At 45.4% G+C, this 18,936-nt stretch overlaps 1 long non-coding RNA gene across 1 annotated transcript in view; it reads left to right on the top strand.

Annotated features, from left to right (window-relative positions):
- LOC147020992 (uncharacterized) overlaps positions 1–16,929 on the top strand; it is a 30,718-nt gene extending 13,789 nt beyond the window's left edge. Inside the window, exon 3 of the long non-coding RNA XR_015060694.1 lies at positions 16,822–16,929. This is a non-coding gene — a long non-coding RNA (uncharacterized LOC147020992). The remainder of the gene's footprint in view (positions 1–16,821) is intronic.
- Positions 16,930–18,936: the final 2,007 nt, after the last annotated feature.

The raw sequence follows: 18,936 nt of genomic DNA, 5'->3' as shown, positions 1-18,936 counted from the left end.
ACCAGGGTAGGTACTAAGTAGTTCAGAAACCAACTTCTCTCTTCCCTGCTTTGGCATGATGACACGTCGGCCCCAAAGTAAGCATTCTGACTGGACAGATAGCTCATCCCGATGACGTAAATACAGTTTGTACTCCTCTGAGTCTGGTATACGGGACCAATCGCCAGTCATCGCACAACGCTTAACTACAGACAACACATGATCTCTGTTGGACCACAATCTCACTTGAGCAACAGTGACTGGAGAATTGTCACTCTCAAACGCATCAATAGCTAATACGAGGTCAGCAGGTTGAGGGATATTGTTACAATCAGTGATGAGTACCGGCAGTCGACTCAATGTATCAGCACAATTCCCAGTGCTCGGCCTGTAACGAATAGTATAATTGTAACCAGACAGCGTCAAGGCCCACCGCTGAACACGTGATGATTCATTGGTGTTGATTGCCTTGTTCTCTGAAAACAAGAAGGTGAGCAGTTTGTGATCAGTTTCAGGCTCAAATTTACGACCAAACAAACACTGATGCATCTTGGTTACCCCAAACACACAGCCTAATGCTTCTTTATCAACCATACCAGAGGCTCTTTCAGCTTTCGTCAAGCTTCTGGAAGCATACGCAACAGGTTGTGACTTTCCCGACTCATTGGCTTGTTCTAACACACAGCCGACCCCCAGAGGCACTGGCATCACATGACAATACAAGATGCTTACATGGATTATAATGAACAAGCAACTTGTCAGAACACAATAGACCTTTAGCGTCCTTGAAGGCATCGTCCTGGGCCTTGCCCCAACCCAAGTTTTTCCTTTCCAACGTAACTGATGCAGGGGTTCTCGCACTTTGCTCACCTGCGGCAAGAAACTGCCAAAAATTGTTGAGCAAACTGAAAAAGGAACGCGATTGTGACACATTTTCTGCTTTGGGTGCGTTCTTGATTGCTTCGACTTTGCAATCACATGGAAGTAGCTCTTCTGCCTAGGAATACCACTTCGGGTGCCTTAAACACACATTTCTCACGTTTCAGTCCAAGTCCCACTTTGTCCAAACAATGCAGGACTTCCTCCAGGTTACTCGGGTGTTCTGCGGTGTTGCAGCCCGTGATCAGGATGTCATCCTGAAACATGACAGTCTTTGGCACAGATTTCAATCGACTCTCCATGTTTCCCTAAAATATGGCAGCTGCTGAACGTATTCCAAAAGGACAACGATTGTTGATGAACATCCCCTTGTGAGTGTTGATGCACGTGAGTTTCCTTAACTCCTCATCTTGCTCTTGTGTCATATCGGCAGACGTCAGATCCAACTTGGTGAATGACTTTCCACCAGCTAATGTCAAAAACAGGTCATCCGCTTTGGGCAGTGGAAACTGATCCTGCATGGAGTGGTGATTTATGGTCACCTTGTTGTTCCCACAGATCCTCACTGCTCCATCGCCTTTCAGGACTGGAACAATTGGACGAGCCCATTCATTGAACTCAACAGTAGAGATGACCACCTTACTCTGGAATCTCTCAAGTTCACACTCGACATTTTCCCTCATCAAGTAGGGAACAGACGTAGCTTTACAGTAGATGGACTTTTCTTCCTAGTCCAGATGAATCTTAACTTTCATCCCCATGAAGGAACCAATTCCTGGCTCAAACAGAGATGGAAACTTCTGCAGCACTTGAGCACAACTGGAAGCCTCCACTGAAGACAGCTTTTTGAGCTCATGCCAGTTAAGCTTTCTGCTCTCAAGCCAGTTTTGACGGAGTAATGTCGGGCCATTGCCTGGTACAACCCACATAGGTAGTTCATAAGTCACACCATCATAAGACACACTGACATCTGGAACACCGGAACAATTTCCTTGGTGTAGATACGAAGTTTGGGCTTCACAGCCTCACAGTCCCGCAGTTTGTCAAATATCTCCTGGCTCATAATTGACTGACTTGCCCCTGTGTCCACTTCTATTGACATCTGCTTGCCATTCAGTTGAAGATCAACAGTTATCGGTGTGGTGCTGCCACGGATTGTATACATGTCATACTCCTCACCATGCAGTGACGACTCATCAGCTCCAGCAACATGGTCACCATCATCCACGTGATGGGTGGTGCCATTACGATCACCACTGCTGGAATGGGAACACCTCTTTTGAAGATGTCTGATCTTGCCACATCCGTTACATGTATACCGCTTGAAACTGCACTGGTCAGCCATATGATTTGCACCACAACACCAACACAAGTTCTTGAGGCCTCTCGCTACCGATGAATCAGGTTTCAAACGCACAACTGGCTTATGCGAGATGCGACACACAAGATGCGAGACTTGGACTCTGACCAAGGATCTGAGACGGAGACTTAATTCCTTTGGTACCAGGTATCTTCGGAGAATCCTTGGCTATCGCTGGTCGGATTTTGTGTCCAACGAGCGGTTGCTGAGAGAGACTCGGATGAGATTTGTTACCTGCGTAGTCCATGAGCGTCAGTTGCGGCTGTATGGACATGTGGCTCGTTTTCCTGACGCTGATCCTGCTCACCAGATTCTCTCAGCGAGGGAGTCTCGTGAGTGGAGGAGGCCAATGGGCCGACCACGTGCCTCGTGGTTGCAGCAGGTTGACCGGCATCTCTAGGAGATGGGGATGGGCATGGCATCTGCCTGGGGGATGGCCAGACGGAGGCCCCTGGAGTACCGGTGGAAAGTGGATGCAGCGACGCACTCTTCTGGCGCATGCTCCCATACCTGACCTGAACTGGCTTAGATGTTGCCTTATACAAAGATTGAGCAATCTTATTAACAGTATCTGCACTTGAAGAGTTCTGGCTTTTCGACGACATCTCCTTCAGGTTTTCAGCAGTTGTCATACACACCTGTGCAATCCTCACTGCTTTTCCTCGGTCACGGTCATCTTCTTGAGCAAGGAGTTTTCATAATATGACATCATGATTTACCCCAATCACAAAAAAGTCTCGGAGCATCTCATCAAGGACAGCACCAAACTGACACGGTTCTGCTAAACGGCGCAGATCAGTGACAAAACGGGAAATGTCATGATTTTCCTGGCGAGTGTGTGTCTAAAACTTCTACCTTGATATGATTAGACCAGCTTTTGGCATGAAGTGTAGCTTGACTTGCTCACAGAGTTCTTCATATGATTTGTTGGTCGGTCGCCATGGTGACAGCAGGTTTTTGATGAATCCGTACACCTTCTGCCCACTCACAGTCCAGTCCACAACACAGTCGACGACGCACGGCATCACCAACAGCCGCCATGTTGTTGGCCACGAAATACTGGTCCAGTCTGAAGACAAAATACCCCCACCTCGCACGCCCCCCTGACCCCCACCTCACACGCCCCCCCCGACCCCCCCTCACACACCCCCCCCGACCCTCACCTCATATGCCCCTGGTGATTGTCACACGCACCCCACTCCCTCCCTCGCACGCAAAATGTTTCAATGTACAATGTGTACCGTATCCTGTACGTGAGATGCGTTGTACGTACGTCACTGTGTATGAGAAAAGCGTTGCACTTTATTTCGTACTTGACAAGCGTTGACGAATGTGGAATCCCCTTGTAATGCCTACGTAGTAAATCGATGTCTCCTCAAGGCTCATTCAATCTCTGATGCTGGTGCTTTGTAATTGCAATGAATCACGCGAAGAATGTCTACATGAACGTCCTGCGTAACATTGTTCTAACCGCATAGTGGGGCACTGCAGGCACGTCAGGGATCAAGTAACCAGCAATCTTTCTTATTTAGATAAAGAGTAACCTTTAAATGTGCTCAGATTTTTGTTTTTAATCCAGATGGAAGGTTTCTTCCCCTGATATTTAATATGCAGTTGCAAGAACATGGCCATATAAATAAATTCTGGCACAGGATAAGGTCGTTGCTTCATCATGACTGTGTCATATCTACACCCGAGCACTCCCCAAAAAACAGTTAAACCCAAGTAGAGAATTTGTTCAAGGAACTGGCACGCGTTGGTCTCATCTCTCCGAAAGATCTTTCATGAGCATAAGTTGAATGCAGAAGAGACAGCCAGTTTGTGGTACCCGTCGGAAGGATGGCATGCGGCATCCCTTCATCCTTCTTGACATGGAGGCGACATGCGCTTGACAAAGGGAGAACCCAAAACGATCAAAGTGTTTGTGACGTCACTGGAAATGTTCTACATTACAATCCTCAGCAGGATTAGGTTTTGTTTGAACACCATTTATAACACTTAGCCAACTTGTTTTACACGATATCTGTATTAATGTCACGGCGACCAAGCACAAACAACGATTTGTTTGTGACTTCTTTGAAAATTACCGCTTTGGGGTCAAACGCAAGGCTCGGCTGCGCGTGTTGTATTTTTATACCTGCAACGTTGCGACGACGTTTCAAGCATCGTCGACACGTTTTGTGTTAACTGGGGAGAATTTCGTGTGGGATGGGCTTTCGGGTTTGAGAAAAAGAAAAATGTCACCCTTGTAGAAGCACAGACGGCAAACAAAGGTGTCATTTATTTTTTAATCGAACAAAAGAACTGAAATATTTTAAGGAGAGGTTTCGGCTACAATATCACAATGTGCGCACCTGGCCACTCTTTCTTTAAAGGTCACTACAGTCTCAGACACCCAAGATTGTTTTTGTGCCTTCACAAGGTCTTTAGCCAAAGTTAAATACGGAGGCCTCATCAGAGGCTACTGAGAGTGGCAGGCCACAAAGGGTGAGAGTTGGAAGGAGGAGAGTTATTACCCACAGCTACCTGTAGAATCGATTTGGCTGATATACTGAGCTGTTGCACAGCTGAACAGGTTTCGTGCACACAGTGATGCAGTGGACCGGTGGATGGAGGTTAGAGAACCCTGAGGGCGTTCAGAATAGGCAAAGTGCTGCTGCAGTCACGAACGCCAAGGTCTCGTGTGTACGAGATTCTCGTCCTTGTACACACGAGAATCAAATGTTACCAAGGGATAACACCAGGATGACAGTTTATAGCAAGCCGAGACTATGCTGCACTGATGGCGTGTTGCTTTGCTCCACAGTTACTTGATTAATGAATTCCAAAATCTCGCCATGGCTCCGCTACCCGAAACGCTGGCACTTTCTGAATTCTACAATGACTCGGCTCCCCAATGTCTCGCACAAAATTTTTCGCGATTTTTTTTTTTTAATTTTTTTATTAACCTCCGCCATCTTCGAAGATGGATGGAGGTTACTGTTTTCACCCCTTTCTGTTTGTTTGTTTGTTTGTTTGTTTGTGAATAGTATTACGGAAAAACTCCTCGACGGATTTCGACGAAACTTGGTGGGGGGGTTCGGTATGGTCCAAGGATCATGCCATTAAATTTTGGACTTGGTCTCCCCCCCCCCCCAAAAAAAAAGTTAGAGAAAAATTTTTTGTTTTTGCATTTCTACATGTTTTAAGTGATTTCCACCCCCCCCAAAAAAAAATTGTTAGAGAAATTTTTTTTCCATTTCTACATATTTTAAGTGATTTCCAACCCCCCCCAAAAAAATAGTTTGAGAAAATTTTTTTTTGCATTTTTACATGTTTTAAGTGTTTTCCAACCCCCCCCAAACAACTTGTTACCCCCCCCCCCAAAAAAAGAAAAAATATTTTTTTTTTCATTTCTACATGTTCGAAGTGATTTCCACCCCCCCCAAAAAAAATTGTTCGAGAAAAAAAAAATTTGCAACTTTTTTTTCAACAAAATTTCGATTTTTTTTATTTTGCATTTTTACATGTTTTAAGTGATTTCCAATCCCCCGCCCCCCCCCCAAAATGGAGAAAAGAAATAGAACTGTCAGCACTGTTGACATCATATTTTATGAATAAGATATAAGGTTCACTTGAGTGACCCAGCAGTATTGGCGGCGGAGGTTTTGCACTCTCCCGTGCTCCCCCTCTAGTTTTTGTTGTTGTTGTTCTGCCTTAATTGGGCCACTCTGGCTCTCATGACTCAAGTCTTCAATCACTCCCTGAAATTGTCTCTCCACATCCTCCATAGTCAGTGCAATTTTCGACCAACCAGTGAATCAAACAAATCAGCCCAAGCAATGCCGTTCATTCAATTCAATAATGTTTACTGAAAACTTTTGGTCGTATTTGAAGAAAAGATAGAGTCATGTGCATTGGGTGTGGGAATCCTCACTGAGCAGAAAGATGAGTAGTAAGAGCAGCAGAGCAGGTTTTCTTTTTTTAAAATGAAACATGCATTGATGCTTTCTAGGCCTGTTGCAGGATCGGAGTCGAGGTTTGCCGGAAACATCTCCACCTTCTCAAGTGGGAAAGACGCGGTATCAGGAAACAGTTGGGTACGAGAGGGTTGACTCGGTGAGGGAGTGAGGGTTTGGGTACACAAGATTTGGAAACAAACACAAAATTGAGGTATACGGCCTTCTCATGAGCAGTCAACTGTGGTGCCATTTGAAGTGAGGAAACGGATGGAGAGGAAGCATACACAAGACGCTAGATACAGACTTGATATGGCGCTTTCAGGTCTTTGAATAAGGAGACGGGTTTGAGAGTTTAATCTTGAAGTTGGTCACATGTTGTTGTCTGGCTTACCTGAGAGTGGACACACACTTGTTCCAGCTTTTGTGGAATGATCTGAGACTGCCTTTGGTCGGATTTGCCTTTCAGGAGGAGAAGGCAAGTTGTTTGAAGACAACTGCCTCACCACAGGATTATGTATCCCCAGGGTTGAGAGAATAGGTATGATTAATGCAGATGAGATGGTATAAATCTACACAAGGGAAAGCAAGTGTGTATGGAAGGATTCCCAAGCACTATTAATATCAGGATTGGTGGAAATGAAGCAGCAGTCCTGAAATGAGAGGGTAGCATGCAGTCCCTGCCAGTCAGCTTGAGTGAACTGCCAGACTCTACAACTACATCATTGAATCAGCTCTCTGACAATATCCAGAGAGATTTTTTACTCTCACAAGCACATGATCAGATTAACCGATTGGAGCAGAAGAGCAACAGGAGACATTAGAAGGAAAATTTGACATCAGTAGGTCAGTACCAAGTCCAGGCAGGAGGATGTGCCATTGGGAGAAATCCAGGTTGGAAACTTCACAGATTGGGTCAGGTCCATGGAGTTGCTGAAGTCCTTTGCTACCGTATCACGGCTGATTGAAGAGCTACCAACACCAAGCCAATTGGCATGGTGACAGGTGCAATCACCGCATATGAGAAAGAGAGAGTTGGGACGGGTGGCTATAAGATGGTCATTGTTGGCAGGAAGGGAGAGGTAAATATAGTCATGCCTGTTCAGAGGACCATACAGCACACAGACAAACCAGGAGATGGTTGTGAAGGGGAAAGCGCAGCCAAAGATACTCCTGGGGGTTAGGAGTGGGGATGGTAGGCATGGACAGCGGGAAATGGAGTGCTTGACATACACTGCAACTCCGTCACTGGAACATGGTTCAGGCCTGTTTGACCGGAAATGACAAGAACCAGGGAGAGACACTGAGAAATCGGGAAGATCCTGTGGGAGGAAGGATTATGTTGGGCAGATGTCAGGTTTATCAGTTGCAGCTTGGATTGAGAGATCTGTGAAATGGAAGTGAATAACTCGGATATTGGAAGTCCAAAGAGTTATGGACGGGTGAGGAGGTGCTGTTGGCATGGGAGTGAGAAAGACGGGAGGAGGTCGGAAGATGTGAAGAAGGAGAGGTGAGAGGATGTGGAATGGGATGTGGCGTGAGCATGGAAGGGGAAAAACACTGCGGCGGCAGAGAGAGGGAGCAGGATGCTGAGAAAACGGAGAGCAGTTGGAACGCTGAGAAAGCCGGGAGGGAGCGGGACGCTGGGGGAGTGGAATGGGACATGGATCAGGCATGACACTGGGGAAGCAGAGAGGCGGTGTGACACTGGGGAAACTTATGAGACTCCATGCATAGTTACTATTTGATTCATATCACCTTCCGCACATCGCTACAAATGCCACAACCCGTGAAGAGGAGAGGAGAGAAGATTGGGACCATACTCTGTGCAGAGTGTTAGTACTGCTTAATATTAAGCACCCTCCTTGGCAATTGGGCACAATCCTGGACGGGTCGTCACTCCAACACAGGATACCAGCAAGCTGGCACTCATTTTGCCGACCTCGGAAGGATGACGGGCAGAGTCAACCCCACCTGGTATTAATTCAACAGCAAAGTGGGATTTGAACTCAGAATCCTAGCATCCCAAGCCCAACACCCTAACCATTAAGCCAACACCAGGCATACACCCCGCGAAGGTGGCGTTACTAACACGAATCTGATGGCATTTCCTGTAATAGACACTTCACATTGGGGGTGGTGGGGGGGGGGGGAGAGTTGTGGCATGGTGGCACCCTCAACTGTGCACGTAACCCTTCACCATGCACTGAACAATAATGTAACAATAGATTTCTGCCCTACATCGAAATTTTAACCTTTCTTTTGACTTTCCGTTTGAGCAACAGCTCAAACCACATTTTTCTTTCATGCATATTGATTGGCATTCATGCATCATGACGTCACGTGTGTAATGCCACCAGGCAGTGCCGATATTGTCTATGGGTGTAATAAAGGCAAGAATTTATTATTTGGCTGGAGCACAGGCGCACAGCGACACGCTCATTTCCCAAGGCATAGTTAGCATTCCCTCAACGCATGCAGCACATGATGCTGGAATCCCAGGCTGAAATCCCATCAATCAACTTAATTTCTCCATTGTCTATTAATCTTGCAATTCATGTTAAGGTACACTTACAGAAACATCTTTAATGCTGAATGAATCACTGCTAGTTTTGCTGGTGAGGGCTAGTGTCGAACTGCCTCAATGGACAGTGGAACAATGGATGCAATCAACAGGATTGAAGTATGCTGACAACATCAGAAGCAAGGGAATCCTGTCGTGTTGGTAACTCAAACTTACACTGCATAACTTAAAGACACCTCTGAGCTATCCCGTTAGCCTCATCTCTTCCAGTGTGTGTGTGTGTCCTCCATAACTCCAACATTTATGAAACCTCGCAGCCGAAAACTTTGCCTGCATACCAAGAAAACTCCAAGGAAGTGCATGACTGGAAATTGGGTGTTTGGGTTCGTTTTGAGGATAATTAATAGCCTTATCTAATTATTATCCTTTATTAGGTCCATCCTCGATCACCGCTCTACGGGGTTTGAAGGAGTATCCAAGATAACTTTGCTGCGGTCTGAATCCGCCACGTTTTTTTTTTGGCCTGCTCAACCACGCTTGGACTTTGAACAGGCTGCAACGATTTCTTAACGACAAAGTTTATTTTACACTTTCCTCACTCATATTATCAGGTGCCAGTTCATCATAGCTATGAATCGCTGTATACATCGCTTTTGTAAGTGCTATAGTTTTCAAATTAGGGGCTTGGAGCGATTGAACGCATTCTATGATACGATTTTCCACGATCTACTCTCACGGACTAATTAAAGTACATCATCGAAACATTATTTCAGTTTTGAGGATCGAATATTGTCCAGACTAAATAAATGTCAAAATCTGGAGTTAAATCTGATAATTTAAAGAAATAACGAGTCTTGCAACTAAACCGATATACCTATTTACTTTAAGCAAGCAAGGTTATTTTCCCTCCTCCATTCATGGACAAGAAAATGTGAAATTTCCAAAGCATTAAACTTATCTTTTTCTGCTGTTTGAGGCATTATATTGAGTGAACAAAAATTTTTAAGAATGTGCCAAGATTAACCAGCTTCATTAAGCTTATATGACTAAACGCATTCACTGCTTGACCGCTCTACCTGTCCGCCAGAGGACTGTTTATCCATAGAGTCTGCCATATCTATGTCTATATTTTCGGAAGTTTCACAAGGTGCTCTACTGAGAGTCAAAGTAAATCTGGTGAAAAGGGGCACTTTAAAATAAAGTTATAACGTTTGCGCGAACCGCGAACGATGTGCCACATGACGCATGCACAAACGAGTAGACAACATTGGCGGATTATCTGCAATGTTTATTTCGTGGGCGATTAAACTTTGCGATGTCTCCGGGGTTGTTCTCCATTAAACGGAAACTCTTTTATGGATATGGCCATTATTTGAACGAATTCATTTTCTTTGTCTAGCAGCTGCGTGTGCCATAAAGGCGGCTTTAAAGTTAAAGGGATCCCATATGGTATGCAGCCACAGCCTGTCCAACCGTTCCTCCCAATACAGTGCAGCACCCTCCTCCCACAACTCGCCCACTCTACCCTCCCCCCTCTCTCTCTGTCTCTGTCTCTCTCTCTCTCTGTCTCTCTCTCTCTCTCTCTCTCTCTCTCTCTCTCTCTCTCTCTCTCTCTCTCTCTCTCTCTCTCTCTCTCTCTCTGGGACATATCCGGACGATGGTTATGTCTGCCCGGTGTTTGTCTCCGGACGCATCCATATGGTCTTTGTCTCCGGACACGCCCGGGCAGTGTTTGTCGCTGGATGCATCCCGACGGGAGTTTGTCGCTGGACGCATCTTGATGGGATTTTATCTCTGGACGTGTGTGGACAGGAGTTTTTCTCTGGACGGGAGTTTGTCTCTGGACACGTCTGGACGGGAGTTTTTCTTTGTGCCCGGGTGGTGTTTGTTTCCCGGCCGTATTTATAGTGTGCCGGTAGAAAATGGATTTCAGACTATTTTTGTTTCCATCTTCACTGTTATTCTATGCAGAATCATTTTATTGAGACGGTATGAATGGAAATTGAAGCTCCACCGCATGTCTGCCATCTTTTTCCTCTCACCTCACACTGTCTTATCATCACCCATCCCTCCTCGTTCCCCCATCCTTCCTCATTCCCCCCGCCGTCCTCTCTCCTCTCCCCTCCACCTCTATACTCCCCCCTCCCTTCTCTTCCCCACCCCTCCACTTCTCTTCCCCACCCACCCGAAGCGCCGGGTGGTATTTGCTCGTAATATAATAAGTAAATATACAAGCAGACTAAATTAATTGTATAATTCAACAATAGCCATGATTTCGGACAATACATTGAACAACAACAAAAACAACCCCATTAGGCACCAATATATGAAATCAGCCGAGGAAATGGACATTTGGCCCAGTCATGTCTGTCGTATCACCGCGCATCTTTCCAGAGACAGCATTATTGCGCTGGGTTCTTATGAATGAAGAAAAATAAAACCTTTACCCTATATTGTTGATTATGTTGAAGTAAATCTTTCACATGCACTGTTATTCCATGAACCAACTTGAACGGCACTCGGGTAGAGCACATACCTCCACCAAGCTGAACAGTGTACGTTTTCTATCCCACTGATAGGTCAGATCTGGATCTGGGTCTTCGCCAAAATCCAATCAATTCGTCCGTGTCACACACCCAACCTCTCCACTAAATTTCGTCCGAATTCCTCCATAACTTTTTGAGATATCCCGCTCAAAGACAAACAAACAAACGAACAAGAAAGAAAGAAAGATATGCATATCACGATACTTGCGAAATCCAAATTCACTGAACAATAGTTGCCGTGGAAACAGAAATTTGGTAATTCAGAAAATTCGACCGATCAAGTGTGTTTCATGATGGAATGTTGTGCATTACAAATCTGGTTGATACATTTTTGAATTGCCGCCGAATAGGTGTTTTGCATGTTTTGGATGCCACTGACGTTGACCTTTGACTAATTTTGAATTAAGAGCCTGGTGTTGGCTTAGCGGTTGGTGTGGTATTCTTGAGATCCTAGGGTCCTGAGTTTGAGCCCCTGTCTACCGTTGAATTAACACCAGGTGGGGTTGGCAAAGCCTTGTCATCCTTCTGAAGTTGGCGAAAGTGTACTGCTAATAGGGGCATTGCATTAGCGGCACAGCTGCACCCTCAGCCAATGATGCTACCCGCAGCCATGTGCTGCATACGAAGGAGGGGTGTTAAGGTTCTTAGACGTCATAGGGTCTTTGGGGTCTTAAAGGGTATTCAGGGTCTTCGACTTCTAAAAGGTGTGACGGTCTGTAAAGGTCTACATGTCCAAAAGGTATGTTCCAATTGTCGTAATTAATAGAGGTAAATAATAGACATAGTCAAGGTCCAATAATAAGTAATTAACAGACGTACTCACGGCCCAACTCATGTTCAAACAGAACGTAATTGACAGACATACTTACAGGGGTCAATCAAGTCTTCACTTGGACAAGGGTTCACCGTCAACCCATGTTTTTCAGTTTCAAATACAGTCCATACCTACTGTAGATATCAAGTGAATTGGTTGAAAATTGATGATTCATGTGACCTTGACCGTTGATCCTTTGACCTATTGACCTCAAAAACAATATAATTTCAGCTTGTCACTACCTCGAGTCGGTGGTGAAGTTTCGTGAAGATTGGAGTGAAAATGTGATCTGTCGGCGATTGAAATACAAACACAGACAGAACTAGAAGAGCACTCAGTAGAGCGCATACCTCCGTCACGCACTGCGTGATCCAGTCGTAGCTATCGGGTTGAATACATTTTTGAAATATCATGCGATATATCGTCCTTGGCCCCATCTCTCAATGGTGAAGAATCACATTTAAAAAAATTAAATAATCCTCGTATACGGATCTGCATTCGGATCTTCACCAAAATCGAATCAATTCGTCATCGTCACATGTCCAACCCGTTTCCCAAGTTTCATCCGAATCCGTCTACGTATTTTCGAGATATCATGCAATATTATTTTTAGCCACGTGGCTCAATAGTGAAGAACACATTAAAATTAAATAATCATCGCATCCGGATCTTCACCAAAATAGAATCAATTCGTCCTTGTCACACACCCGACCTGTCCACCAAGTTTTGTCGGAATCCATCCATAACCTTTTTGAGATGTTGTGCTATATTTCGTTTTTGGTCCTATTTCTCAAAGGAGAAGAATCACTTGACAAATTCAATTATCCGGATTCGGATGTTCAACAAAATTAGGCGTTGCTGTCCTTCTCCAGTTACCTACATACACAAACAATTTCATAACGATTGCTTGAAAACTGTGGCCAAAAATCGTGTGACAAGCAGAAACAGACAGACAGGCAAAGAGGCATTGCCACTGACCAACATTCTTGGCCAAATTTTTTTTTTTTCACCAAGTAACAGATAAACAAACAAAACACACAGTGGTGAAAACATAACCTCCATCCACCTTCGTTGGCAGGAGTAACGAGAAAGACACTCGGTAGAGCGCATACCTCCGCCATGTAATGCCTGATCCACGGGAACATACCGGGCCCAATACAGTTTTTAAATATCATGCTATACGGTTACTATATCGTGAAGTTACTCTCAATGGTGAAGAATCGCTTGAAAAATTAAATAATTCTCATATCCAGATGCAGATCCGGATTTGGATATTCACCAAATCCTTGCGACACACCCAACCTGTCCACCAAGTTTCATCCGAATCCGTCCACAACTTTTTTGACATATCATGCTACATGGCTTTTAAAATTGTAGTAGTCGGATCCAGATCCGGATCTTCACCAAAATCTAATCAGTTCGTCCTTGTCACTCACCGAACCTGTACACAAAAGTTTTTACCCGGATCCGTTCATAACTTTTTGAGATATCCTGTACACAAACAGACAAACAGACGGACCGAAAGGGGGTGAAAACATAACCTCCTTTAGTCGATTTGACGTTTCTATCTGTTCAATACCAAACCGAGAAATGTCCTTTCCTATGAATTTTTTATGTTTATTTGGAATCGTATGAGGTCCCAGAACAATTCGAGCTTTGTTGCCCAAATGGCAACTTTGGGCAATTCTGGTAATTTGCATAATCCAAGATGGCCGCAGATCACCATCTCGATAGTTTAATTTTTTTTACCCGCTTGTCCTAAAATGGTGCGAAATACCTCTTTTCAAGTTTTTTTTTTTTTTATGTATCTAGAATCCATTTCTGATGTTATTCCTTCGATTACAGGTCTATCTCGCGCGTTGAAGGTCAGATGAAGGTTAAATTTGATGTCGGGGTGGACGGCGAATTGAATCAACTTGATGAACATTAACGATTCACTTTATTCATGTTTTCTTAATGTGAAAAATATCACCAACATGTCACAAAAGCTGGTATTCACAATTACATAAGTGTAAAATTGTACGATAAGACGATAATTGTCATCTTCCCCAACGGAATCAAATTTCTGTATGCTCCCACTCTTAATCGGGATCAGAACGACCATCCTCATCCTCCTGGCCTTCGCTCTCCTGACCGGCACCCTCATCAAAATTCTCTTTCCCAACATCCTGATCTACATCATCCTCCTGATCTGCGTCATCCTCATAAGCCTCCTCCATATCGACGTACTCCTCATCTGTAGTTTGAACATCTCGTCTCTTTGAGTGTGGATTGCAGCAGCCATCTTCACCAGAGCAGTTACAGTATGACGTACATGAAAGATGTTCTCTGTGGCAGCCACTCACCTTCGTGATGCCCTACCTTGACACCGGATCACGTCAATTAGCTCTGGCGGTGCCGGGTCACCCTTTGCAGTGCCAAGAACAGGGATATTATCCTGAATCTCCCATCCAAATTTTGTGAGATCAGCTGAATCATCGGGTGGAGCTTGGTGGTATGCCGCTTTCCACAACATCACTTGTAAATGAGCCCTCAACACGTGTTGTAACAAGTTGGTGGTCTGATCTGTTGGTGGTGGACTGATTTTGGTGGTCTTGTCAGTTGGTACTGCAGGAGGAGTTACCTTCTTAGGGCCAGTGTAGTGCACAAGTGTTATGGCCTTGCTATTGCCCACCGACTTGGCCTGCTTGGACGCTCGGTGAGGGATTACGAGCGTACTGACTCCAGGCTGAGTGTTTCCAGTTTCTATGATCCCAGCTGGATCCATTTGAAATTCCGTCGCCATGGCATGTGTCTCATGGCGACCATTTGGGGTTGACACCAGCAAGTCAAAGTTGTCATACCAGCCAAATATGAGTCAACAAATATGAGCCCGCCCTTCGAAGAGGCTCTGTAGTACCTTTCGGCACTCTGGCCTCCCATTGACCGGAGCGCCTCGGCCCTGCTCGCCCTTCCCCCATTGGCTGGAGGAAACACTCCATGACCTTCCTCAGAGTGGACCCTCGATCTGATGCGATGGAGGCTCCGCCCACGCCTTCAGCCAAAAACACGTGGACAATGGAGTCGGTGGTTTGAAGAAGTGAAGGGGGGTTTGTTGTAAAAAATTAGTTTTCTATGAGTGTACATTTCATCGATAAGCAGGTTCAAAGCGGCATCATCAATCGTGGGGCTCTGGTCAGCATGCGCAGGAATTCTCCTAAATTCATCATAACGGCGGCGAACATGATACTGTGCCTCAGCTGCGGATAAGTCATCTGCTCCGTGACAACGCATGGCAACTTCCCGACTCCACACATCATTCCGATCATCACAATAGCGTAATACAACAGCCTTGAAGGGTGGAGCATCCTTGACATCCCTTTCTTTCGCGCTGTACCCACTCTGTCCCATCTATCGGGATGTTTAGGATTTACAGGCTCACAAGATGTAGCACAAAACGAACATTGTTTTCTTAAAATGAAACCCTTTGACTTGTGATCGTCTGATTCTGGCAGTTGGTGGTTCTTCGCTGTCGAAACAGCCCTCCTTCCTCTTGTTATCCACAACTTTTTTGACATGATACTTGGAGGTGAATGAGCAGTAGCAGCCTTGATGAACTTCTGCTAATGCCTCGTCACCTTGCGAATCCAAAACATCCACTGCATTCTAGTAAGGGTTTCATCGTCACGCCGCTCTGTTGCACATTCGATAAGTCTTTTTACTGCTTGTAGCTTGAATGTTCTAACTCGTCCAGGCTTGCTGCAGGTCGGTAGAAAGCACTTCCCAGCATCAGGCGCTGTATCGGTCATCTCGAATCATGCGAAATAAACACTACAATTAGGAAGAAAATTGCACAAATGCATGTAACCTATTAGCTATAACATTATATATATATATATATAAAATATTTTTCGGTGCCATTTCGTTGAAACATCCGATGGTTGTCCACACAGAGATCAAATGTAACCTTGACCTGAACTTCTGCACGTGAGATTGACATGCAATCGAAAAAAAATAATATCAGAAATGGATTCTACACACATGAAAACCTGAAAAAAGATTTATGACACACCATTCTAGGATTAGCGAGTCAGATGCCGAGTTATCGAGATGGCGTTTGGTGGCCATCTTGGATTATGCAAGTTACCAGAGTTGACCAATGTTGCCATTTGGGCAACCAAGCTCAAATTGTTCTTGGTACCCATCTATCTATCTATAATTCCAGCAATCTCTGTGTGTGTCGTCTGTCTGTCTGTCTGTCTGTCTGTCTGTATGTGTGTGTGTCTGCGACCGCCGTTTCTCGACAACCCCTGATCCGATCTAATTGAAACTTGCCAGGAATATTGCTGGGGACCTGAGGATGTGCCTTTTCAAGGTTTGATATTAATTGGACAAGTGGTTCCCAAGTTATGGTCATTTATTTACCAAACCAATGACAGAACACGGTGCTATGACATCACAATTGACGTCACAATTCTTGTTGTTCTTTATTTATTTATTTATTTATTTATTTTTTGCACGTACGGCCACGCACGTACGGGCCTGCACTAGTATGAATATAAATCGACAAAAAAAACTTCATAGGAACGAGCCTTTCTAGGTTTAGGAAATGACAAATCGACTCGCCTTCTGTGGTGGAGGTGAAGAATGCACCCGAACGTGTTATTCACAATCCCTTCATGGAATAACACATGGAACTTGCACTCATTACGGAAAGTTTGTAAATTTCGTAAAACAAAGGACAAACATTGTGTTCAAGAAAGGGGGAACGGCTCGATACTCTCAGTGTCCACCCCCATTAGGTCGGTGGACGTTTGCCAACGGTGTGGAAGTTTTGGAATGCCTTCAGTATGGAGTGCTGCGATCCCACACACCGGGTCTTCCTATCCACGAAATGACGTCATAAAGAGGCATTGTTCAAACTGGAGAAACACCCTGTGGAGGTGTTTCGTGCAAAACCGGGGGGAACGACCAGGTGGATGAAGAGCAATATGGTTGTCCACACCACTTACCATCGATGTACTTGTGGATGGAGGATGTCATCATTTTACAAAATGACATTCATGCTCCATTTCCTTTCCATCTATGTTGAATAAAGTTAAACAGTTTCTCCTTGGAATGTCACAATAACCCCCGATGTTCACACCAGCCCAACCCCCCCACCCCCCTTTCACGGGTCGAAGCCAAAAGGATGACTTTAATGTCCCCAAAACGAATGACCTTTTTTTTCCAGATAAAGGATTTGCTGGTGCTATGAGTTATGAGTGTGTTTGGAGGAAGATTGTTTTCAGGTTCCCATTGCTGGGAGGTTTTCTTTCACTCGTGCTCATGGCAATGACACCATGCTTCCCGGAACTGAACCGCATGCAGCCTCCTGCATGTTGCACCATTTCAATCGATTTGTCCAACTTTCTTGTCACATTCCGTAAATGCTTCATCAGAGCCTTTGCGTCAAAGTTTGATGGACGACATACAGTTTTGGGATTACTTAAGGTTACTGCCACCACGATGATCACCAGAGCCACCACCACCATTTTAACTGCACCAATCGTTCCCCTATTATCGTGAGGTCGACCAGGGAGTGTTTGACCCGAGTGCTTCAGGAACTGACTCGTCAGCCCTGATATTCGGGATGCCGGTGACAACTCGTCTCCTCCATGGAACACACCGAAGAATGTTTGAGTGTCCAACGACCGGTACTCAGAGACCAGCGCTCCGGATTGACGTCCAAACGATGGACGACGCACACTTTCATGTATCACCCTGCAAGTGAAACACCGTGAGGGTGACCGTTTATCGCTGGGTCAAGATTCGAACCCAGCATACATCGCTCAAAGGCAAGAGGACCATCTATTACTTATTGTGGCAGCCATCACTGAATGTGGCTGGATGCATTTTAGAGGAGTGGGGGATATATTCCAGGCACGATGTTCATGATGGTGACGGTCGTTTCGACCCTTTTCGCTGAAGATCTGACACTTCCCTTAAATTATTTCGCCTTACACCATTTCGGTTTAGTACTCCTCCCCACGACGACGTCTGGCAGGATGGCCTCGAGGGACACATGCTCACCTCAAAGGTGTCGAACCTGGGTTCAAATCCCGAGGCAGCTTCATACTTTCGAATCCCGACCCAGTTACAAACTGTCAAATCCCGACCCAGCTACAAACTATCGATTCCTGACCCAGCTACAAACTGTCGAATCCTGAGGCAGCTTCATACTTTCGAATCCCGACCCAGTTACAAACTGTCAAATCCCGACCCAGCGACAAACTATCGATTCCTGACCCAGCTACAAACTGTCGATTCCTGACCCAGCGACAAACTATCGATTCCTGACCCAGCTACAAACTGTCAAATCCCGACCCAGCCACAAACTGTCGAATCCAAACACAGCTACAAACTGTCAAATCCCGACCCAGCTACAAACTGTCGAATCCCAACCCAGCTACAAACTTTTGAATCCCGACCCAGCTACAAACTGTCGAATCCCGAGGCAGCAACAAACTGTCGAATCCTGACCCAGCCACAAACTGTCGAATCCCGACCCAGCTACAAACTGTCGAATCCAGACCCAGCTACAAACTGTCGAATCCCAACCCAGCCACAAACTGTCGAATCCCGACCCAGCCACAAACTGTCGAATCCCGACCCAGCCACAAACTGTCTCCTGAGGCAGCCATAAACTGTCGAATCCCGAGGCAGCCACAAACTGTCGAATCCCGACCCAGCGACAAACTGTCGAATCCTGACCCAGCCACAAACTGTCGAATCCCGACCCAGACACAAACTGTCGAATCCTGAGGCAGCTACAAACTGTCGAATCCTGGGGCAGCTACAAACTTTCGAATCCCGAGGCAACTACAAACTTTCGAATCCCTACCCAGCTACAAACTGTCAAATCCTGAGGCAGCTGC

This window comes from Eptatretus burgeri, chromosome 8, assembly GCF_056783735.1.
Source record: "Eptatretus burgeri isolate ZD-2024b chromosome 8, Ebu_testis_v1, whole genome shotgun sequence".
Lineage (NCBI taxonomy): Eukaryota > Metazoa > Chordata > Myxini > Myxiniformes > Myxinidae > Eptatretus > Eptatretus burgeri.
Note: the sequence above shows the minus strand (reverse complement) of the source record. Positions and strands in the feature narration are given on the sequence as shown.